Raw genomic sequence first — 25,238 nt, forward strand, 5'->3', positions numbered from 1 at the left:
CCCGCAGCGGACACGGACAGGTAAAGTATAGTGCAACAGGAAGGAGGGGCAGCGTCAAAGCGGTGGTTGCGGTGTCACAAGGTTGATTCCCAATCGATATCAGCATAAAATCGATTGGGATTTGGCCTGCAGTGCATGGGCAACCAACTGATCTCTTTCTAATTAGATTCAATTAGAGAGAGATTTGTCTCTTGATTGAATCTGCCCATCATCGCCTGATGTATGGCTACCTTTGAAGTGCTGCCAGATTACGTGTGTTTTGGGGGGAAACTACGGTGGTGCTCAAACTTCCCCAGCAGGCCCACTTACACCACTGTCTCTCATTACATGCATTTACTGGTGAAAGGCTGTCTCTCATTACATGCATTTACTGGTGAAAGGCTGTCTGTCATTACGTTCATTTACTGGTGAAAAGCTGTCTCTTATGTGCATTTACTGGTGAAAGGCTGTCTCTCATTCAGTGCATTTACTGGGGAAACGTTGTCTCTCATTACATGCATTTACTGGTGAAAGGCTGTCTGTCATTACGTTCATTTACTGGTGAAAAGCTGTCTCTTATGTGCATTTACTGGTGAAAAGCTGTCTCTTATGTGCATTTACTGGGGAAACACTGTCTCTCATTACATGCATTTACTGGTGAAAGGCTGTCTGTCATTACTTGCATTTACTGGTGGAACACTCTCTTATGTGCATTTACTGGTGAAACGCTGACTCTCATTACATGCATTTACTGGTGAAACGCGGTCTCTCATTATGTGTATTTACTGGGGAAACGCTGTCTGTCATTATGTGCATTTACTTCATATTTTTTATGTAACTACATTACAGTTAGCCCGCCCACATGACATCATGACCATGCCCATTTTTCGCCGCTTCGCGTGCCGCTACTTTCTGCCATGAGCCCCACCTGCCAGCCACTGTGCCCCTTCTGAGCCCCCCCAAAAATCTGAAGCTGGAGCCGCCGCTGCAATAAAGTGAATTGAATTGAATTAGTGGGTCACTTACAGTAAGTAGTAGAAATCCAACAGAATCAACAGCTTTTGGACTAGCCCATCTCCACATGGGGGAAACTCAGGGATTTCTTTATTTTCAAAACCTCTTAGTGAACAGCAGTTGCTCCACTCAACTGCCAAAAAAGTGTACAGTGAGCAGGGAGGCTGGCCTACATCTTTATATAAATCTTTTTCAGGGAGTGGCTTTATAAAGAATAATGCTGAGAATCCTCCATTTAGAGATGGACTAGTCCAAAACCTGTTGGCAATGTCAGATTTCTACTACTTACTGTAAGTGCCAGACACATAGAGGAAAAGTAATTTATGGCTCAGTTTACGCTGGAAGAACTGTACTTGTTATTTGTATGTGTTTATATATACCGTATATACTCACATATAAGCTGACCTGTTTATAAACCAAGGTACCCACTTTACCCTCAGAAACCAGGAAAAAGTGATTGCCTCGCATATAAGCCCCCTCCACAATATCCAGATGTGCCCCCAGTACAAGTCACCCTCCATCCCCATAGCCAGATGTACCCCAAGGATGATACAGCTGTGTCTCAAGGCCCCACTAGATTGCGTCATATATATAAGACACAGCGATTGCCACACAAGAAGAATCCCCTAACATTGCACTGCTGACACATTGCTTGCAAGCTCTGCACCACAAGCCAGGGGGCACAGGTAGTCCTGAGCAGCGCACTCTACACACCATGTTACAGGGGATAGGAGGCATGGACACAGCAGGGAGCCAGTAACAAAACCTGCCAATAAAAAAACCTGCTTTACCATCTGCTCTACTTCACTGACTCGCATATAAGCCAAGGGGGTAACTTTTCAGCACATTGTTTGTGCTGAAAAATTAGGCTTATATGTGAGTATATTTTAAATGTTAAGATTTTCGCGACAGTGGTCCTTTAATGTTAAATCACGATTCCTAGCAAAATGCTGCAGATAGATCAACTGCAAATTGCTAAATTGTTGCTAAAAGTCGCTCCAGTGGTCTTACTCCATTCGCGAATGCTAGCGAAATGCTCCAGGAAAAACGACTGCAATTTGGCCAAATCACAATTGCTCAAGTGGCCTTACCTCCACCCCCTTTTATTGCCATAGTGATTTTTTAAATCGCCGGCAATCGTTGGCAATTCTAAATCGATGCTGAAAGCTCTCTGGGATGTTTGTTTGTTGCTACTGGGCATGCCCAGAATGATTGGGGTCACAGAGGTAAGTCTGCCAGGAGGATCAGCGAAGTTATTTAATACAGCTGAAAACTCCTACAAGTCATTTTTACCTAATAACTTTATTTTTTGTCCCTTTCCCCTCCGACTCTGAAATGACATTTATTATCCTCTATTTTTGGCTGCCATTAAACCTTGTTCCTCCTGTGGTTTCTCCTAAAAGCTTTCCCCTATCAGAATAAATCTAAATATATCCTAATACCTCCCCGGTTTAATTTAGTGCCTTTACCCAGCGCTAATGTGCAGGAGGGGGAGCTGCCGATACATCACCATCAGCGTGACCTTCAGGGGGTATCCTATTCTCATCTCACATCTTCCACTGTCACCCTGGGACTTTGCTTCCTCCTCTGTCACCGCCGCTGTTTACAAAGTATTCAACCAGAGCCAATGTTTTAGTTTTTAAATAAACTATTGATCCGGCTGCCAGGGAGAAGATCAGTTTAATAAAAAATGATTTGGCACCAGAAGGAGCCCAAATGGCCCGGCCATTAATCACCCCTCCAACTCCCAAAGTTGCTACGCCGATCCATCCTGGCTCTGGCGGCTGCTGTCACCGCTGCACGGGGGAAGCGCGGGGAGAGGGAGGCTGCGCCGGGCTTCCAAGGATTTAAAAAGACAGCGCTGATATTCACGGCAGGTTCTAGACTTTTTGCTGCCCGAGGCAGACTTGTGAGGATGCTCCCCCCTCCCGATTTGGAATGATCGCTCAGCACCCGACAATTTACTCTGCTTCATTGAATGTTCTCACATGACATGCTGCAGCTCAACACGATAGCACAATGGTTGGCTGTGAGTCTGTGACAAACAAACTGCTCACCCTCAGCCACTCCATTCCTTCTCAGTCAGGACAGCAGGGTGGCAGGAAAAAAGGGCGCTGGCTAAGGATGGATGAAAAGGGTGCCGCTATAGACCCTAATGCAATTATCGTTAATACGGCGAAAAAAGCAGAAAAAAGGGGCGCCGCGGTAAATATCGCTAACAACATTAGAACATAAAGTTTTTGCCGTTTGTTGCCGTTTTAGAAGCTTGCAACGTTATAGTTTTTATCATATTATTTTGTTTGTATGTACAGATTTTACATTATCAAAGATAGTATCGTTTCTATGTGTAAAAAGGTGTTTCTGCAGAGGGAGTGGATAGGGTTAGGCACCACCAGGGGGAGTGGTTAGGGTTAGGCACCACCTGGTCAACGGTTAGTTTTAGGTAACACCAGGGGGGTGGTTCAGGTTAGGCACCACAGGGGGGTTAGGGTTAGGCACCACCGGGGGGGTTAGGGTTAAGTACCATGGGGGGTGGGGGTGGGGTGGGGGGGTTAGGGTTAGGTGCCACCAAAAGAGTGGTTAGGTTTAGGCACCACCAGGGGAGGCTTTTGTGTGAGAGTAGGGTTGGGTTAAGCTGTATTGTTGAATTACGTAACAATTTTTTTTACGTTAATATCTTTTCGTTATTACTTCCTGTGTTTTTACAATGGTATTTATCATTAACCAACTTTGACAACAATGTTTATCGTTATCAGATTTCGTTATTCACCCGCGCCATTTCTTTATCCAGTCGGGCCCTTTTTTCACGGTGCCCTCTTTTCATGCACGCGATAGCAGTGCCCCACCCTCCCTTCTGTTGTGCAAGTCTAATGAAACACTGCTGCTCTCCTGCCTCCTCCCTCCTCACCCACTTTCAGACTCCTCACACCGCACAACAAGCTGCTTTTCCCCAGGGATGACCTCTTCACCTCGCTCTCCTCTCACTTCTCCTCCTACTCTGACTGCATGCTGTTAGTGTAACCACACAGATATTGTTATCATCATCAGGGCTCTTTTACACTACACAAGATTCTGATTTTGCGATTTTACAAATGATTCCAATTTTTGCCGCGATTCAAAAAAGTCCCACATGCTGTGTTTTTTTTGTGTTTTTTTTGTGTTGCTAGCATGCAGTGAATATCACAAATCAGAAATTGGAATTGCGATTTGCAGTGTAAAAAAAAGCCTCAGGCATCTTTTGCACTGTAAATTGCTCTTCTAGGCCAGTTTCACATTGGGACATTGCGTTGTAAAGATGACACGCAACATTACAACACAACTCAACAAAAAAGTATCATAAGACTACACGTTGCTAACGTCGCACTGTGAACGTCGCATAGAGTTTAAATTGCATTGCGGTAAGCTGCGTTATAAGACTTTATAATGCAGCGCTGAAATGTTCTACTGTGAACCTAGCCTTACTGCAAATCACAACTTTTTCTGATTGCATCAAAAATTGGAATCGTATTGGAATCGGTAGTGTAAAACCTGGTTCACACATAAATCTGTAGATTTCTGATCCAGTCCTGTCCTGTCTTGTCTTGTAAGTTTTGAATCAGTTTCTATCTATATTTTATCTGACTGTCTAGACTGGCAATGTACACCGTTTATTTGTGAACACATACTGTACATAGGAACATGACCATGTTTGATTGCGTTTTTAGATCGCACATAAATTGCTGATTCCAGTGGCACTGCAAGAAACATGGTAGGTAATCACGGTGCCCTTATCCACTATGCAATGTTTGCGCTGCATGCTGCATTTTACCTGTGTTTGATCTGTAATTATTTTTTTTAACTCACACAGCTAGAAACGCAATTGTTTTCAGGTTAGAAGGGTCCTTAGGCTTCTTTACAATCACAAGAATTGGGTCTATTTGCAGAGGTCAGACAACGGGAAATAAACAGACACAGGAAAAGAATGTTTTATGATGATTAACCTTCCTGCCTAGAAGCAAACACGTTTCTTTTGTCTCAGGCCCGGTTCACATTAGCGTTCGCTGTCCGGATTCGCCTGTTCGTATCCGGACCGTATACTGTACAAACGGAACGGACGTTCCGCATAGCAATGCAAAGTCTATGCGTCCGTTCACACGCGTCCGTTCCGTACTGACCGGAGCCAGATCGGAACCGGACTCCGGACACTTTTCCAACATACGCTATTTTTTGGGTCCGGATCATCCGGCTGACGCACCCGGACCGGAGCCTGACTGCACCATCCGTGCATAGAAACCAATGGGAAACGGAAAGCACAGAACACACTGGCTATAAAAACCTGACGTTCTACCCCACTTCCTATCCGTTTTCTAGCGGCCATTTTGGATGGGGACACATGGGCCCAGCATTTATGGAGTGGAGCAGCAGTGACTTTGTGCTGGAGCTGTTTGGCAGTATGTCGGACGTGGAGGTGAGGCCCTACACAGCGGAGGACCTGATTCTACAGGTGCACCTTCTGCTGACCTCCCAGACCCCAACAATATTTTATAGTTTGTTATCTCTTTTACCAAACGGATCCGGATCGCAGCCGTATTCATACCTGATGCAAACGGTCTGGATCCGATCCGGTCCGGTCAACCGGTCTGCTCCAGTATAGGTAGCTAATATAGGTGCCTCCAGTATAGGTAGCTAAGTATAGGTGCCTCCAGTATAGGTAGCTAAGTATAGGTGCCTCCAGTATAGGTAGCTAAGTATAGGTGCCTCCAGTATAGGTAGGTAACTATAGATGCCTCAAGTATAGGTAGGTAACTATAGGTGCCTCCAATATAGGTAGCTAAGTATAGATGCCTCCAGTGTAGGTAGCAAAGTATAGGTGCTTCCAGTATAGGTAGCTAAGTATAGGTACCTCTAGTATAGATATCTAAAGCCCCATCTACACAATACGATTCTTTGTGTGATTCGATTATGATCCTATTTATGATCCGATTAAATCCGACATGTCCGATTGGGATTTGATTTGATTCAATTCGATTTGCCATTGTTTTGCACAAAGAATCGTATCGTGTAGATTGGGATTAAGTATAGGTGCCATCAATACAGTTATTACTTACCTCCCTCCAGCGGCGTTGTCTACGGCTCGTTCCAGTCTCCCCTCTTTCAGCCGCGGCTGGCTGGAGGGCAATTGAGCGAGCCGACAGCTGAGGGAGCGCTCGAGCAGGCGTTCATTCTGGCGTGCAGCAAGCGTGCATGTATGTGGGCAGAAGTGTTGTGCCGCATTATGGCAGACCTGCCTCTCCTCTTCAGCCACGCCTCTCCCCTCCCCATCCCTTTCCTGATTGGCCGCAAGCAGCGCTGGCAGCAGAATTTGATGGGACACGGTCGTGTGGCCACAATTTAACCAGCAGTCAGTCGCGATCGACCTACTGGATATGAATTGAATCTGATGAAAATCGGTGCTGCCAAGAGCATGGACGATTGATAATATGACCAATTTCTGGCCAAAATTGATTGCATGTATTGATCAGACATGCTGCAAGAATTCAGGCCATTGTGGTTGATTGGCGAGCGATGTCGGGATGAGCAACAAAACCCAGCACTGTTGATCAATTTTAGCATGAAATCTCTAGGGAGTTGGCTGAATCCGCCTCCCAGCTGCCCTCCAGTATATAAATGTGCCCCCATGTGCGCATTTATACATTACCTGTCCTATGTTGCCCACCGTGCGGGGCCCAACCATATTCTGTTTGCGCCTCACATGATTAAGACTACTTTTTTGGCCAGCAATTTAGACTATGTTTTAGATTTTGTATTTATTTTTTATTTATGTATAGATTACTTAGTCAGTGTTTGCCCATTGTAAAATCTTTCCTCTCCCTGATTTACATTCTGAAATGTATCACTGGTGGTGATGGTTAGTTCTGCCCGGTTATCTTTACGGAATGTTTGTTACTGAGTGTTCTATGCACAGAGGGAGATGCTGCTTGCTTGGCAGTTGGATAAATAAGTTATTTCCCACAATGCAACAAGGGTCACAGGCAGCAAACTGTCAGGACCATGGTCAAGATGTCACTCTGTGGGAGGGGTCTCAATACAATTACAGCCAAACAGACCCCCCTTCCCATTGATCTATTAGAGAAAAGATAGAGGTTTCTCATGGGAAAGGGGTATCAACTACTGATTGGAATAAAGTTCCTCTTTAAATGAGGAAGAACATGGGGATGGAGGTGCTGTGGAGAAGAGGGGGGCATTTTTTGCAGTTACATCACTGGTTCTAACACCACCTGCCTCCTCTCCCGGCAGCCTGAACAGCATGATGACTTTGTCAGACTTTCTCTGTAGTTCCTCTTTCCTCACAGGCCTGTCTCTCTTTGGAATGCGCTGCACTGGCCCCTTCCTCGCTGCTGCAGGTTGCCAATGTGTTGATTAATATTACTTTTTTTTCTCTCTAATATGTTTCCCTGCCCGTAACTCTTCATCTGGTTCCCCTGTTATTAATGCGTTGCTGCGCTGGAGTTGAGCAGATTAAACAAGAAGAAGCAGGAAAAGAATTAATTGGCTAAACAGAAGCTGGTTCATGGCAGCCGAGTGGAAGGGATTTATGTGTCTGCGAGGCGCTGAACGCCGAGCGTGGAGCGGGGATGGAATTGTGTTATACGACTTCTTACAAGTTTATCTGTTTCAGGCTTAAAGTGCACCTTTCTCTAGTATAAAACTTTTCCAATAAGACAGCACATGAATACAGGGATGTCTATCGTATCATTGGTGAATACCCTGTGCAGAAAACATTAACTAATAATAACAGAACAATCAAAATGGGCACGAGGTGCACCTGGGGATTTGGGTGCCATTATAGGGGATACTGTAATTAGCGGCTATGTAGGTTCTCAACATGTAGTACGGGTACTTCAGGGGGTGCTTCTGATGGTTCCAGTGGGTTCTCGGGCTCGATATACCTAAAGGACTTATTTCACGAAAATCTTATCATTTTAAATACATGTAAACATATAAAAATAAGAAGTACGTTTCTTCCAGAGTAACATGAGCCATAAATTACTTTTCTCCTATGTTGCTGTCACTTACAGTAAGTAGTAGAAATCTGACATTACCGACAGGTTTTGGCAAAAAAAGTGTGCAGGGAGCAGGGAGGCTGTCCAGCATCATTGTATAAATCTTTTTCAGGGAATGTCTTTATAAAGAATAAAGGCCATGCTGAGAGTCCCCTATGGAGAGATGGACTAGCCCAAAATCTGTTGGTAATGTCAGATCTCTAATGCTTACTGTAAGTGACAGCAACATAGGAGAAAAGTCAGTTATAGCTCATTTTACTCTGGAAGAAATTCACTTCTTATTTGTATGTGTTTTACAATTTTTGCCACAGTTCACCTTTAACCAAGAACAAATTTAGAGTTTTAGAAAATGATAAATCTTATTTAAACAACACCAAATAAGTATTTAAGCTAATTAAAAGCAATAGTAAATGCTTGGAAATTGTTTAGAACTAATTATCATGTACTATGATTAAATATATATTTGTCAAGGAGTACTTGTGATAATGTTTACTATGCTAGGGGGTAGTTGGTGTGTACAGGGTTTTAAAAGGGGTACATAACAATAAAATGTTGAGAAACACTGCTATAGGCTAGTGGCGGTGTGGGGTGGGATCTCTGGCTAGAGGTGCTGTTTCCCTAAAGGATGCTCAGCTATAGTATAGCTGAGTGCCATTCGGCTCCAGCGATAGTCTGTAGGTTCCAAGCAAGCACCAGGGGGTTCGTTTGTTGTCAGTGTTCGGCTACAGCGGGTGCCGAGCCTTACATTACAGTGGTATGTAAGAGCTGGGAGAGGTGGTGGTTACTAGTTAGTGTTAGGTGTAAGTCGGGGCTTGGTGTTAGATGTACGTAGTGGAGAGGTTAGTGTTAAGCGTATGTAATAGCGGGTTAATATTAGTGATACTCACCTGTCTGTAATCTTTACTCACCTGTCTGTAATCTTACTCCCTCAGAATCACTTTATTTCGCCAAGTACAGCAGAGCTATACTCGGAATTGACATAGACATAGTATGGCATAGACAGGGGCGTCTCTAGCCATTTTGTCACTCCAGGCGAGAAAACCTGTGGCGCCCCCCCCCCCCCCTGGGTTGCCCCCCTGATGAAAAGAATCGTAATGCAGCAATGTTTCTTCATGAGATAAAAGTAATGCGGCAATCTTTCACCAGAAAATAATCATAACGCAGCAATGATTCGCCATAAAATAATCGTAATGTGGCCAGCATTCACCATAAAATAATCGTAATGCGGCAGCGTTTCCAGAAAATTATCGTAATGTGGCCAGCGTTCACCAGGAAATAATCGTAATGTGGCCAGCGTTCACCAGAAAATAATCGTAATGTGGCCAGCGTTCACCAGATAATAAATCATAAAGTGGCCATCGTTCCCCAGGAAATAATCGTAATGCGGCAGCGTTCCCCAGGAAATAATCGTAATGTGGCCAGCGTTCCCCAGGAAATAATCGTAATGTGGCCAGCGTTCCCCAGGAAATAATCGTAATGTGGCCAGCATTCCCCAGGAAATAATCGTATGTGGCCAGCGTTCCCCAGGAAATAATCGTAATGTTGCCAGCGTTCCCCAGGAAATAATCGTAATGCGGCAGCGTTCCCCAGGAAATAATCGTAATGTGGCCAGCGTTCCCCAGGAAATAATCGTAATGTGGCCAGCGTTCTCCAGGAAATAATCGTATGTGGCCAGCGTTCCCCAGGAAATAATCGTAATGTTGCCAGCGTTCCCCAGGAAATAATCTTAATGTGGCCAGCGTTCCCCAGAAAATAATCGTATGTGGCCAGCGTTCCCCAGGAAATAATCGTAATGTTGCCAACGTTCCCCACGAAATAATCGTAATGTTGCCAGCGTTCCCCAGGAAATAATCTTAATGTGGTAGCGTTCCCCAGAAAATAATCGTATGTGGCCAGCGTTCCCCAGGAAATAATCGTAATGTTGCCAGTGTTCCCCACGAAATAATCGTAATGTGGCCAGCGTTCCCCAGGAAATAATCGTAATGTTGCCAGCGTTCCCCAGGAAATAATCTTAATGTGGCAGCGTTCCCCAGAAAATAATCGTATGTGGCCAGCGTTCCCCAGGAAATAATCGTCATGTGGCCAGCGTTCCCCAGGAAATAATCGTATGTGGCCAGCGTTCCCCAGGAAATAATCGTAATGTTGCCAGCGTTCCCCAGGAAATAATCGTAATGTTGCCAGCGTTCCCCAAGAAATAATCGTAATGCGGCAGCATTCCCCAGGAAATAATCGTAATGTGGCCAGCGTTCCCCAGGAAATAATCGTAATGTGGCCAGCGTTCCCCAGGCCAGGAAATAATCGTATGTGGCCAGCGTTCCCCAGGAAATAATCGTAATGTGGCCAGCGTTCCCCAGGAAATAATCGTAATGTGGCCAGCGTTCCCCAGGAAATAATGGTAATGTGGCCAGCGTTCCCCAGGAAATAATCGTCATGTGGCCAGCGTTCCCCAGGAAATAATCGTATGTGGCCAGCGTTCCCCAGGAAATAATCGTAATGTGGCCAGCGTTCCCCAGAAAATTATCCTAATGCGGGCAGTGTTTCACTAAACCTGTAAAAAGAAAAGTATTTACTCACCTGCAGAAGACTCCTCTCCCCGACCGACGATCTATCTGCAGCGGCGGCGAATACGTGTGACAGGCGGGGCGCGGAGGTAGGGGCAGCGCCGACGTGTCAAACTAGCGTGCGACGATCGCACGCTCTGTACAGAGAGGGGGCGGGTAGAGGGGGCGGACCAGTAGGCAGCGGCATCGCACATAATACCTAACGTGCGTGCTGCTCGCTCTGAGGAGGAGAGGAAGGGGGCGGACCAGTAGGCGGCGCCGGGCACAGGCTGAGCTGCCTGTCACAGCCGGCGCCGACCTGGCTGAAAGAGAAAGAAAAAAAACACGCACAGAGCGGCGAGAGAGCGCCCACTACCACCAACAGCGCCATAGGCAAAAATCTATAGTTGCCTAATGACACAGACGCCCCTGGGCATAGACATAGTATAAGAGGACAGAGGACAGATGCGCAACACATACAATTAACAATGATACAAGTTGCAAAAGAATGCAGTAGTAGTGTTGGGCGAACAGTGTTCGCCACTGTTTGGGTTCTGCAGAACATCACCCTGTTCGGGTGATGTTCGAGTTCGGCCGAACACCTGGTGGTGTTCGGCCAAACTGTTCGGGTTCGCCCGAACTGCTGAATGCCCGGCCGAACAGGGACCTGTTCGGCCGAATACGGCCCCCCTATGGGGTCGCAGGCATAAGGGGGGAGCATGCCCTGATCGCGGGGGGGGGGGGGGTGTCGGAAATTCCCCCCACCCCCTCCGCTAGCGCTCCCCCCTCTGCCCGCTTCCCCATACAAAAGTTTGACGAAAGTAAAATAGTACCGGTGGTGGTGGCTGGCTGCTGCAGTGGCTGGCTGGCACTATGAAGTGACTGAGGAGGAGGAGGAGTAGTAGGACGCGTTGAGGGAGGCCGGGCAGCGGGCGGTTCAGCGGTAGTACCCTTGTGGTACTTCCGCCCTTTCTCTGACCTCACGTCCTCTGCATGATGACGCATACGAGGGTACGCGTGACGCGTACCCTCGTATGCAGACGACGTGAGGTCAGAGAAAGGGCGGAAGTACCACAAGGGTACTACCGCTGAACCGCCCGCTGCCCGGCCTCCCTCCACGCGTCCTACTCTGACTCCTCCTCCTCAGTCATAGTGCCAGCCAGCCACTGCAGCAGCCAGCCACCACCACCGGTACTATTTTACTTTCGTCAAACTTTTGTATGGGGAAGCGGGCAGAGGGGGGAGCGCTAGTGGAGGGGGTGGGGGGAATTTCCGACCCCCCCCCCCCCGCGATCGGGCATGCTCCCCCCTTATGCCTGCGACCCCATAGGGCCCCCAAAAGCGTGATGTTCGGGGAGTTCATGGTTCGGCCCGAACATGCCGAACATCGCGGCCATGTTCGGCGAACGTTCCCGAACCCGAACATCCAGGTGTTCGCCCAACACTATGCAGTAGTCACAAGACCCCTAGTGGCCAGACCACAAAATGCCTTCCAATCGGTTTCAGCACACAGACCATGCAAGGTGTGGTCGCAATCAGTGCGCAGAAACCGCTGGGAATTTGGCCGCAGACCGACTAGAAGGGAGCCTGTGAGTTACGGTAATTACAAACTACACACTATTTCAGGGTATAACTGCCACCACCTCTGTTACCATGGGACAGAGGAGCCCACTGACTGGCTGATTCTAGACCTACAAATAAAACGGTTAAACACACTCTATTCTGTCTAGCTAGCAACAATAGTAGCAACTCTTCAGAAGTCAGGGTTCAGTTTGTGCGGCTCAATAGCAGGGTAGCTGAACAAATGACGTTAGCGCCGTTTATTAAATCGCAATATACATAATTAATATATACAGAAAATCATTAAAATCAACAATTATGGAAACATTAATAGCCAGTATGAAAATAAAAGGGAGAAGATACTTAGAGTTCGTGGGAATATGTCCTTCTGGGAAAACTCATAAAGTTCTTGGTTTCAGTTCAGTTCAGTTCAGTAGCAAAGTCCAAACAAACCAGGTGCCCTCATTGTAACTCCATGGCAGCATGCTAATGAACAAAGTTCTGCCCCCTGTTTAACTCAGTAGAACATCCCTAAATGAATAATAATTATAATAATAATAATAATAAAACTAACTGTGGTAAAGTGTAACTGTCGGGCATAAAATAAAAAATAAATTCTTCATTTTTATCTGGTAAACAAGTAATAAGGATGCTAACCAGGCAATCCAAAAGTTAAAATCTCTATTACTTTTCTTGTTGATAAATGATCATTCCCCAGTTTACCTGACTCTTATTTTGTACACACAAAATTTGGTACACAAAAAGGAAGTTGCAGGGCATGCTGGGTTGTCCTTTTTTTCTTCTATACTTCCCCTCCGACCTAACTAATGCAGCCTGATTGGCTGAAGCCTCTTTCCCTCCTGTTTTCCCCTCCCACACCCCTGTTCCTCTTTGATCGGCTAAGACAATGCACTTTCTATGGTGAAGAGCGGGCAAATCAGGCAGAGGAGAGTGAGGGAGGAAATTACATCAGAATTGGCTTCAAAATAGACACAGTTAATATGGGAAATGCTAAGAAGGATTTTCTCTTTTTTTATTGTAGAGAAATCACTAAAATCAAAACGTGAACAGTGCAATACATATGTTATGTAAGTAGAGCAAGTATTTATCTACTTATACGTGTGTGTTTTTTTCTGAGATAGTTTGGCTGACAGCTCCTCTTTAAGCACCCTAACCTTCTAAATTGTGTCAGAAGCTTACTAAGCTAAAAAAAAAAAAAAAAAAAAAAAGGGGAAAAAAAGAAAGGGTGTGCCTGTATGCTGCCATGAACATAGACTAGGAAAGGAAAATTAGCCAGTATCACAATTTTCCTGTTTCCCTGGTGTTTCCATGGCAGCATACTACTGGTAATGGGCAATAACTAGACTTACACAAAAGGGGTATGTAGCAAACACAAAGACAAATACATTTATTACGACAAAGTCAATAAAACAGAAATTACACTATTGAGCAGCAGTGAGGGGAATATAATTTAAGGATAGTAGTAATTTTGAAATGAAATTTGCGATTTACAATCATAATACAAAATCACAATGCGAAATTTCATACATATTGGACAGATAATATTGTAAATAATTTTAACTGAATGCAACATTTTGCATTGACTCACACAAGATAGTCATCTATGTGACATGCCCATTGACTTCAATGCAGTTGGAGAAAATGAATTTTCGCATGCATGCTCATGAAGTTTTGCATATACACACACACACACACACACACACACACACACACACACACACACACACACACACACACACACACACACACACACACACACACACACACACACACAGTGGGTTGCAAAGGTATTCAGCCCCCTTGAAGTTTTCCACATTTTGTCACATTACTGCCACAAACATGCATCAATTTTATTGGAATTCCACATGAAAGACCAACACAAAGTGGTGTACACATGAGAAGTAGAACGAAAATCATACAGGATTCCAAATATTTTTTACAAATAAATAACTGCAAAGTGGTGTGTGCATAATTTTTTGGCCCCCTTTGATCTGAGTGCAGTCAGTTGCCTATAGACATTGCCTGATGAGTGCTAATGACTAAATAGAGTGCACCTGTGTGTAATCTAATGTCAGTACAAACACAGCTGCTCTGTGAGGGCCTCAGAGGTTGTCTAAGAGAATACTAAGAGAATATTGGGAGCAACAACACCGTGAAGTCCAAAGAACACACAAGATAGGTCAGGGATCAAGTTATTATGAAATTTAAAGCAGGCTTAGGCTACAAAAAGATTTCCAAAGCCTTGAACATCCCACGGAGCACTGTTCAAGCGATCATTCAGAAATGGAAGGAGTATGGCACAACTGTAAACCTACCAAGACAAGGCCATCCACCTAAACTCACAGGCCGAACAAGGAGAGCGCTGATCAGAAATGCAGTCAAGAGGCCCATGGTGACTCTGGACGAGCTGCAGAGATCTACAGCTAAGGTGGGAGACTCTGTCCATAGGACAACTATTAGCCATGCACTGCACAAAATTGGCCTTTATGGTAGAGTGGCAACTGGCAAGAAGAAAGGCATTGTTACCAGAAAGCATAAGAAGTCCCGTTTGCAGTTTGCCACAAGCCATGTGGGGGACACAGCAACCATGTGGAAGAAGGTGCTCTGGTCAGATGAGACCAAATGGAACTTTTTGGCCAAAATGCAAAACGCTATGTGTGGCGGAAAACTAACACTGCACATCACTCTGAACACACCATCCCCACTGTCAAATATGGTGATGGTAGCATCATGCTCTGGGGGTGCTTCTCTTCAGCAGGGACAGGGAAGCTGGTCAGAGTTGATGGGAAGATGGATGGAGCCAAATACAGGGCAATCTTGGAAGAAAACCTCTTGGAGACTGCAAAAGACTTGAGACTGGGGCGGATGTTCACCTTCCAGCAGGACAATGACCCTAAACATAAAGCTAGGGCAACAATGGAATAGTTTAAAACAAAACATATCTATGTGTTAGAATGGCCCAGTCAAAGTCCAGATCTAAATCCAATTGAGAATCTGTGGCAAGATCTGAAAACTGCTGTTCACAAACGCTGTCCATCTAATCTGACTGAGCTGGAGCTGTTTTGCAAAGAAGAATGGGCAAGGATCTCAGTCTCTAGATGTGCAAAGCTGGTAGAGACATACCCTAAAAGACTGGCAGCTGTAATTGCAGCAAAAGGTCGTTCTACAAAGTATTGACTCAGGGGGCCGAATAATTACGCACACTCCACTTTGCAGTTATTTATTTGTAAAAAATGTTTGGAATGATGTATGATTTTCGATCCACTTCTCACATGTACACCACTTTGTATTGGTCTTTCACATGGAATTCCAATAATATTGATTCATGTTTGTGGCAGTAATGTGACAAAATGTGGAAAACTTCAAGGGGGCCGAATACTTTTGCAACCCACTGTGTGTATATGTATGTATATTTATATATATATATATATATATAATATATATATATATATATTCCACAAGAGTCAAAGCCAGAACATCAGATAATACAGACGAAAAGCAAGAGAGTAGTCAGACAGGCAGGGGGTGGATACCAGAGAATGACATAATCAAGAGCAGGGATTAAGGCACAGGGGACAAGAGCCAATGACCAGAATCACAAGGCTACTAGCACAATGATCTAGCTATGTCCTGATGCCAGCTGCCGCCTGGACATGACAATCAATGGTTAATATAGAGGCTCAAAATCTACCAAGGACAGCTGCAGCGTCAGAGAGGCGTATTTAGAGGAAACACTTAGTCAAGGATTATCACAATGCAATGCACATATAAAGGTGTTCATTACCAGCATAGCACCAATGAAAAGCTAATAAGATGGGTGAAGGAGGGCTCCTCTTGGGCCCCTCTGGTCCAGGGACCCCCGGTGCAGTTGAGACCTCGGCACCACAAATTGCTACGCCACTGTTGTCAGGTCTGACATGATTAGCTGCATGCTTGTTTTTGGTGTTGTTCAGACACTACTGCAGCCAAATAGATCAGCAGGATAACCAGGCAACTGCAATGTGTAAAAAAGGAATTAAATATGTCAGCATCCAGCATCCGCTCAGTTGTCCTTTAAATGTGCTGTAAGTTGGTCATGTGACCATTCAGAATGTTTACAGAGTTCCTGTTCCACCTGCAGGCGAGCCAAAGAACTGCACAGTTCCAAGTAAGAGAAGATCCATTTGCTGGTGGACAATGTAAGTCCATGCAAAGTCCGCAAATGCTGCCAGCAGGAAGAACTCAAAGGCACAACTTATGACACTCGGCAAAACTGATGATTATAGCATCATGTATGGGGGGGGTTGCTATTAACTGCTCACAAAATCTGCCGACAAATTCATGAAAAAATGCAAAAGGCACATTTTAAAGCAAAATTTGCAGCAATTCTGCAAATAAGTTTGGTAAGTGAAAGCAGCCCAGTTTGCTGTCCCATCCCTACTAAGGAGTCCTCCTGGACATGAGTACAGGAAAAAATGTCAGGGTGCTATAGAACTAGATCTTTTATTAATTCAGGGAGGTCTTAGGGCTCGTTCACACTAAGAGTGTTTTTGCCCTTTTTCCTAGCGCAGGCGATTTTCTAAATCGCCCACAAAACGCTTGTGCGCTGAATCTCTATGAGAAGGTTCATATCAGCGCATTTCGGCCTCTTTACGCTCCGCAAAGCGGTGGCTGTACCATGTTTGGGGCATTTTTGCTAAAATGGAAGGTATAGGAAGAGCGCTAGACATCCACAAAACCGCTTTATGCGGCGATTGCGTTTTTTTTTTTTTATAAATACATTGTATTTATTTTTTTGTGGGTCAAAGAGTGATGCGATGACAAAACCGCTCTGGAAAAGTGCTTAGAAAAGTGCTTTTAACAAAAACGCAGCGCGCAGTGGCGCGCCGGGAAGGGGGAAAAAATTCCGCACAAAATTGCAAAACGCTTGCGTTTGTGATTACGATTTTACATGTGAACGAGGCCTCACTGAGGAAAAGAGGGGGAGGAGCTTTGCTTGTTAGTATTCCGCCATGAAGACACCAGGGAAACAAAGTTGCCGCCATGTATAAAAAATAACTGCACTTTTGTTACAGCATTGTATAAAATATTGTATGAAGCTGAAAATAACTAAAAAAACATTTGTTAATACTTTATGTTCAAATCCAGAATCCACATCAGGGTGTAACTAGAGGGCAGCAGCTAACCAACCTTCCCTTCCTCCGATACAAGGGACTACACTTCAGATCAGGTGTTTTGTGGCTACACTTGTTATGGGTGTGAGGTCCTGATGGCCACACTTGTTTCTATGAGCCAGGTTGTAAAAAGCATCAAGGGGAGGGGGATGTGAACATTGGGGTCCCCTCCAAAGTTTCGCTGGGGGCCCCCATGAGTTTTAGTTATGTCACTGGTACACATGCTACACACGATAATCAGATGTGTGTACAGAGGTGCCTAATCCCCCACTGATGATGCGCAAGTGATCTGCCCAGCGGATCAACTCATCTCCAGAGACAGCCAAATTCATTATTCGCGTGGTTCCCTCGCATGCCTTGTAATGTCACACGCTGTTCCTTCGTCCCTCAGCCACCTCGCATAGCAACACAGGGCTTCATCAGCTACACAGCTGTGTCATCTTCACACATCTTGCCCCAGTTTCCATGGCTCTTATTTGGTACATCTGCCGCACAAAGGAAGTTCCAGTGCATGCTGGGTTGTCTTTTTTTTGCTTCCTTATGATCTCCTCAGACTTAAAGTGGATCCGAGATGAACTTTTATACATGCATAATTGTGTACCTTACATATAGGTAATAGGGCATTCCTTAAGCCAAATACTTTTTTGTTTTGTTTTAATACTCAAATTGCCTATAAACTTAACAAGCCTCGCCCACAGCTTCTCCAAAACGCCAAGACACTCAGACCCATGTAGCAAGGGCTTATGGGAGCTCAGTCTGGGCAGGAGCAGGAGGAGGTTACTAGCCAGAGACTTCAGAGGCAGAGGGGAGGGGGGAGTGAATTTTTCATAGGCTGAGGGGTGGAGATGCAGTTGCAGATTACCTGTGTAATGATGACAAACAGAACATGGCTGCCCTCATTGTATCGCAGGAATAAATCATCATAAACTGTTGAAGCTGTATGGAGCCAAATTTGCTGTGTAAACGATCTAAACTTTAGATAAGAAATATAGACAAGTGACTTGTTATAGTTAGTTTTTCATCTCGGATCCGCTTTAACTAATGCAGCCTGATTGGCTGACACCTCTTTCCCTCCTGTTTTCCCCTCCCACACCTCTGTTCCTCTTTGATCGGCAAATATTTCTCATGCTTCTCAAGCTGGGATCAGTGAATAATGGCGCACAGCGCCTATGCATAAAAATGGCGCCGCATTAAAAAGATACGCTTATCGCTATTTATCGTTAGTACTGCATAATAATGGCGCACAGGGAAAAAAGAAGAAAAACGGCACACACTAACGTTATTTATCAATAGTGGCACACACTAACGTTATTTATCAATAGTGGCACACACTAACGTTATTTATCAATAGCGCCCTACATAAGCCAAACTGCAGACGTTATTTAACTGCAAAACGGTGAATGGATTTAATGTAACACTGTCAAGGTTAGGGTTAGGCACCACCAGGGAGGTCTTAGGGTTAGGAACCACCAGGGGGAGTCTTAGTGTTAGGCACCACCAGGGGGGGGGTCTTAGGGTTAGGCACCAACAGGGGGTCTTAGAGTTCTGTGTGTTAACGCTAAATAACGATAAGGCTTTAACGCTAAATAACAACAAGGCTTTAACGTTAAATAGCGATAAGCGGCAAACGGATTAGCGGCAACACTGTGCGCTATTATTCACAGGCGCCATTTTCAGATGGATGCTCTCAAGCTACAGTCACACAATGACAATGCACTTTCTATTGTAGAGTGGGGTGGGAGTGTCTGAAGACTGTCTGTGTTTGCATTGGCCGGCTGGCTGCCCTCCTCCCGGAGTAAGGGAGGAAATGACATCAGTATTGGCTTCAGTCAGAGGGCATTAAGATGGCAAATGCGTGAAACAGAATTCTCTTTATTTACTATATAAAAGTCACTGAAATCAAAACGTGGACAGTGCAATACATATGTTATATAAGTAGAGCAAGTATTTATCTACTTATATATGTGTTGTTTTTTTGAGTAAATCACTTATTGACAACTTTCACAGGTAGCAGTATAAACACATGGCTCGATTGCAAACAAATTTAACTGGAATTACATTTGCGATTCAGTGGGGAAACACTTGCAAGGAGAACTCATTGAATAATATCATCCTCTTTAGTAACATCATGTTTTTTTTTTTTGCATTTGCGATTTGAATGTGCATTTTCCTTTGAGTATAATGCCTAGTACACACCATACAATTTTCTGTAAGATTTTCTGTTATATTTACCTGCCAGATAGATAATTTCCAACATGTTGGAAATTATCTATCTACCCATCTATCTGCCTAGCAATGAAGCATAAAGCTGGCCATACACTGGCCCGATTTTCCGCCGTTTCGACAGCAGATTCGATCACTGGGATCGAATCTGCTGCCAATCGTTCGCGCTACACGCCGAATTTCGATTCATTTCGTCCGATCCCGTCGATCGTGCCGTGCGGAAAATTACCGTCGATCGCCCGCGGGTAAAGAGCGCATCGCTAGCGGCGTTCGAGTGCCCGACGACCGACGCAATAGAGCCCGCATACATTACCTGCTCCACCGGCGCGACTGCCCCCGCTCGTCTCCGCTCTTCTCCGCTCTGGTCTCCGGCATGCCTTCACTTATTCCTGCCCGGCAGGAAGTTTAAACAGTAGAGGGCGCTCTACTGTTTAAACTTCCTGCCAGGCAGGAAGAAGTGAAGCATGCTGGAGCCGGAGACCAGAGCGGAGAAGAAGAGCGGAGAGAGACCCGGGAGTCGCGCCGGCGGAGCAGGTAATGTATTCGGGAGGGGGAGGGGGGAGCGGCGGAAGCACCACCACAACAGATTGTGATCGGTTTCAGGCTGAAATCGGTTCACAATCTGTTTGCAGTAAAGGTAGCCATACGATCCCTCTCTGATCAGATTCGATCAGATAGGGATCTGTCTGTTGGTCGAATCTGATGGCAAATCGACCAGTGTATGGCCACCTTAATTCTACTCAGCAGGAGATAATAACCAGTAGACAATGCACCAGGGATAATGACCAGTCTCTACCAGTACTTAACCTCTCCAAATGATAGCCTGTGAAGGAGAGAGATAACCCTCAGTAGCGTAGCTAAAAGGCTGTGGGCCCCAGTGCAAATTTGCATTGGGGCTCCCCAAGCACTCTATGCATAACAATTGATAGGCCACACCAATACCTGCCCATGGCAGCCACAGTGTCAGAGGTGCAAGAAGGGGATGGGGAACAGTGCTATTCTAAGCATCTATAGAAGTGAATATTATGAGCATAGGACCAATAAAGAGCTAATACTGTGGTTGAGGGTGGGCCCCTTGGGGTCCCTCTAGCCCAAGCGCTCCAATGCGGTCGTCCTCTGCACTAAAGTTGAGCTGAAATTTTCGTAATTTCGCATTACTAAAATTACGCATGCGAAATTTGCGATTACGATGCAAAATTACGGTAGCGTAATTGCCAATAAAATCGTAATTGAAAATACGGTAAGCGTAATTTTCAAAGCGTAATTTCGCGTTTCGTTCATGCCGTAATTTCGCATTAAACCGTAACGCTCCGTATAATATAAAAAAGCCGCCGACTTTAAGGGTTAATAGCAAAGCCCCCTTAAATGCTAAGAGCCTCAAATTTGGAGAATATATTAAGGAGATCAGGAGGAATAAGAGGAAACATTTTTTTTTCAAAAAGACCTTATAGTTTTTGAGAAAATCGATGTTAAAGTTTCAAAGGAAAAATGTAAACATTTAAAAACCCGCCGACTTTAACGGTTAATAGCAAAGCCTGCTTAAAGTTTAGGAACACCAAATTCCCAGGGTATATTAAGGGGATCAGTGGGAATAAGAGGAAAATTTTTTTTTTCAAAAAGACCTTATAGTTTTTGAGAAAATCGATTTTTAAGTTTCAAGGGCGAAAATGTCTTTTAAATGCAGAAAATGTCAGGTTTTTTTGCACAGGTAACAATAGTGTATTATTTTCATAGATTCCCCCAAGTGGGAAGAGTTTTACTTACTTCGTTCTGAGTGTGGGAAATATAAAAAAAAAAACGACGTGGGGTCCCCCCTCCCAGACCTCTTTAACCCCTTGTCCCCCATGCAGGCTGGGATAGCCAGAATGCGGAGCACCGGCCGCGTGGGGCTCCGCACCCTTACTATACCAGCCCGCATGGTCCATGGATTAGGGGGTCTCGGAAGGGGAGGGGCAGCCAAGCTTTCCCCTCCCCCTCCGAGCCCTTGTCCAATCCAAGGACAAGGGACTCTTCTCCACCTCCGATGGGCGGTGGAGGTGGAGGCCGCGATTTCCTGGGGGGGGGGGTTCATGGTGGAATCTGGGAGTCCCCTTTAAAAAGGGGTCCCCCAGATGCCCACCCCCCCTCCCAGGAGAAATGAGTATAGAGGTACTTGTACCCCTTACCCATTTCCTTTAAGAGTTAAAAGTAAATAAACACACAAACACTTAGAAAAAGTATTTTAATTGAACAAAAAACATAACCACGAAAAAAGTCCTTTAATATTCTTAATTAACCATTAATACTTACCTGTCCCTTTAAATAAATGATCCCTCAAAATAGCCTCGGAAATGTTCTATCAGTTACAATGTAACAAAGTTATTACAATGTAACAACTTTGTTACATTGTAACTACGCCGCAACCGACGTCACTCGCCGCCGCCGCATACGCGTCTGCGCTGCACGGACCCGACAGAGCTCTGAGCTATATAGCTCAGAGCTCTCTAAAGCATCTTTGTATTTGGGCTCCAAGGAGCCCCATTGGTCCTTAGCAGACCAATGGGGTTCCTTCAAATCAGAAGGAACCCCATTGGTCTGCTAAGGACCAATGGGGCTCCTTGGAGCCCAAATACAAAGATGCTTTAGAGAGCTCTGAGCTATATAGCTCAGAGCTCTGTCGGGTCCGTGCAGGACGCTAAGTCCCCGCAGCTCCCGCTGCCCTCCCCGCCTCTCCCACATGTCACCCACATGTCACCCACATGTGGGTGACAGATGTGGGCGGGGTGGACAGCAGGAGCTGCGGGGACTTAGCGTCCTGCACGGACGCGTAAGTGTATGCTGCGGCGGCTGAGCGGCGAGTGACGTCGGGTGCGGCGTAGTTACAATGTAAAAAGTTGTTACATTGTAATAACTTTGTTACATTGTAACTGATAGAACATTTCCGAGGATATTGCGTGGGATCATTTATTTAAAGGGACAGGTAAGTATTATTGGTTAATGAAGAATATTAAAGGACTTTTTTCGTGGTTATGTTTTTTGTTCAATTAAAATACTTTTTCTAAGTGTTTGTGTGTTTATTTACTTTTAACTCTTAAAGGAAATGGGTAAGGGGTACAAGTACCTCTATACTCATTTCTCCTGGGAGGGGGGGTGGGCATCTGGGGGACCCCTTTTTAAAGGGGACTCCCAGATTCCACCATGAACCCCCCCCCCCCCCAGGAAATCGCGGTCTCCACCTCCATCGCCCATCGGAGGTGGAGAAGAGCCCCTTGTCCTTGGATTGGACAAGGGTTCGGAGGGGGAGGGGAAAGCTTGGCTGCCCCTCCCCTTCCGAGACCCCCCAATCCATGGACCATGCGGGCTGGTATAGTCAGGGTGCGGAGCCCCATGCGGCCGGTGCTCCGCATTCTGGCTATCTCAGCCTGCATGGGGGACAAGGGGTTAAAGAGGTCTGGGAGGGGGGACCCCACATCGTTTTTTTTTATATTTCCCACACTCAGAACGAAGTAAGTAAAACTCTTCCCACTTGGGGGAATCTATGAAAATAATACACTATTGTTACCTGTGCAAAAAAACCTGACATTTTCTGCATTTAAAAGACATTTTCGCCCTTGAAACTTAAAAATCGATTTTCTCAAAAACGATAAGGTCTTTTTGAAAAAAATGTTTTCCTCTTATTCCCACTGATCCCCTTAATATACCCTGGGAATTTGGTGTTCCTAAACTTTAAGCAGGCTTTGCTATTAACCGTTAAAGTCGGCGGGTTTTTAAATGTTTACATTTTTCCTTTGAAACTTTAACATCGATTTTCTCAAAAACTATAAGGTCTTTTTGAAAAAAAAATGTTTTCCTCTTATTCTTTCTGATCTCCTTAATCTATTCTCCAAATTTGAGGCTCTTAGCATTTAAGGGGGCTTTGCTATTAACCCTTAAAGTCGGCGGCTACCTAACATTGATCCATGCGTCAACTTTTCCGCTTCGGGAGCATGGCCATACGCATTAATTTTGTAATACCCATTGCAATGCGAAAATTACGCGAAAATTACGCTTACGCGAAATTTCGCGAAATCCTTATTCATTACGATTATGTACTTACGGCCATAAACGTAATTACACTAATTACGCGAAATTTCCTGAAATCGTAATTACGCCATTACGCTCATCTCTACTCTGCACCCCCTATTGCTACGGCCCTGATAACCCTCCAATTCACTCTATACTACCTTGCCCTCAAAGCGGACCTGAACTCAGAACTTACTCTCTGCTCTAAAATTTAAGCAACAGTATATTATTATTATTATTATTATTATTTAGTATTTATATAGCGCCGACATATTACGCAGCGCTGTACAGTGTATATATATATCTTGTCAGTAACTGTCCCTCAAAGGAGCTCACAATCTAATCCCTACCATTGCCATATGTCTATATTATGAAGTGTAAGTACTGTAGTCTAGGGCCAATTTTTTTTTTTTTTTAGAGGGAGCCAATTAACTTATCTGTATGTTTTTGGAATAATGAACTTTATAGGAAAACATTTCTTTGTTACAACTTACAGAACTTCTGCAATAAATCTGCAGTGTGTCTACTTCCTGCTTTCATGGAAGCAGACAAAGGGTTAACATCATGGGCCTGATTCACAAAGCATTGCAAAGTGTTTGCACGCCAGTGAAAAGCCCTTTATCACGCCTAAACTCAGTTTAGGCATGATAAGAAGAAACTCGCGCGAATTTTCCACGTGCAATCACGCAGTGCCCATTAGGCCCTATGGGACTTTGCGCGCGATAATCAGCACAAATCGGTGCTAACTCAGGGGTGCAAAGGTTATCATGCCTAAAGTCTTTTAGGCGTGATAACTGAGTTATCACCGCTTTGTGAATCAGGCCCCATGTGTTTACATATTATCTGTGTCTGCTAAGGACTGCCAAATTTCTGTGCTGACACAGCGGAGAGATCAAATAACACTTGTGATTACTTACAGATGAGCCTGACGTAATATAGTGTTTTGGGGTAATATGGATGGTCCAGACAATTCAGTGTCTACAGTGTCTATTCAGGGTGCGACAATTCACGTTTTAGGGGTTGTTGGATGCGTTAAGCAAACAGTGGACTGGTGGAGGGAGAGTTTTTATTGACGGACTAATCAAAACTGACAGTGAGTTATTTTACCGGCCCAGTTTCCAGCTGCATATTATTTACATGAAATATAAATATATATTGAAATCATTTGCATCTCACTGACCATCCCTGGTACTGACGTGACGTAATTAGCAAACTGACACACCAGGCAGGCCTTGTGATGTCACTAATCTCATGGACAGGCTGCAGCTGCCTCTGCAATAAAAAATGAGAAATGTAATCATGTTTGCTAAATTCCTTGAAATGTAAATCCATGTAAAGGTGGAATAGATCTTTAAGGCTGGTTTCACAGTGGGACGTTAAAGTCCCACGTTACAGCAGCCAGTAACGCAGCCTTAACTCACAGCACTGTAAAATCAATGTGCTGTTCACAGTGCACACGTTGCGTTACATAGTAACGCAGCACGTTTAAACAAAGTGCTGCATCATGCTGTACGTTATACTGGGCTAAGCCACGTTAGACTGTTTGCACATGCTCAGTAATGTTGGAGGAGGAGGTCTCCCCTCCTCCTCCGGGGCCAGCCACATGGCTAATTAATATTCACTGCACTGTGGGGACTCCTGGTGGGACTGTAGTGTTGTCTGGA

General features: G+C 44.9%; 1 long non-coding RNA gene across 1 annotated transcript in view; it reads left to right on the plus strand.

The window, feature by feature from the left end:
- Window positions 1–4,695: 4,695 nt before the first annotated feature.
- The window catches only part of LOC137535705 (uncharacterized), a 37,389-nt gene continuing 16,846 nt past the window's right edge, over window positions 4,696–25,238 (plus strand). The window contains exon 1 of the long non-coding RNA XR_011024456.1: window positions 4,696–4,741. This is a non-coding gene — a long non-coding RNA (uncharacterized lncRNA). The remainder of the gene's footprint in view (window positions 4,742–25,238) is intronic.

The sequence above is a fragment of the Hyperolius riggenbachi genome, chromosome 10 (genome assembly GCF_040937935.1).
Source record: "Hyperolius riggenbachi isolate aHypRig1 chromosome 10, aHypRig1.pri, whole genome shotgun sequence".
NCBI lineage: Eukaryota > Metazoa > Chordata > Amphibia > Anura > Hyperoliidae > Hyperolius > Hyperolius riggenbachi.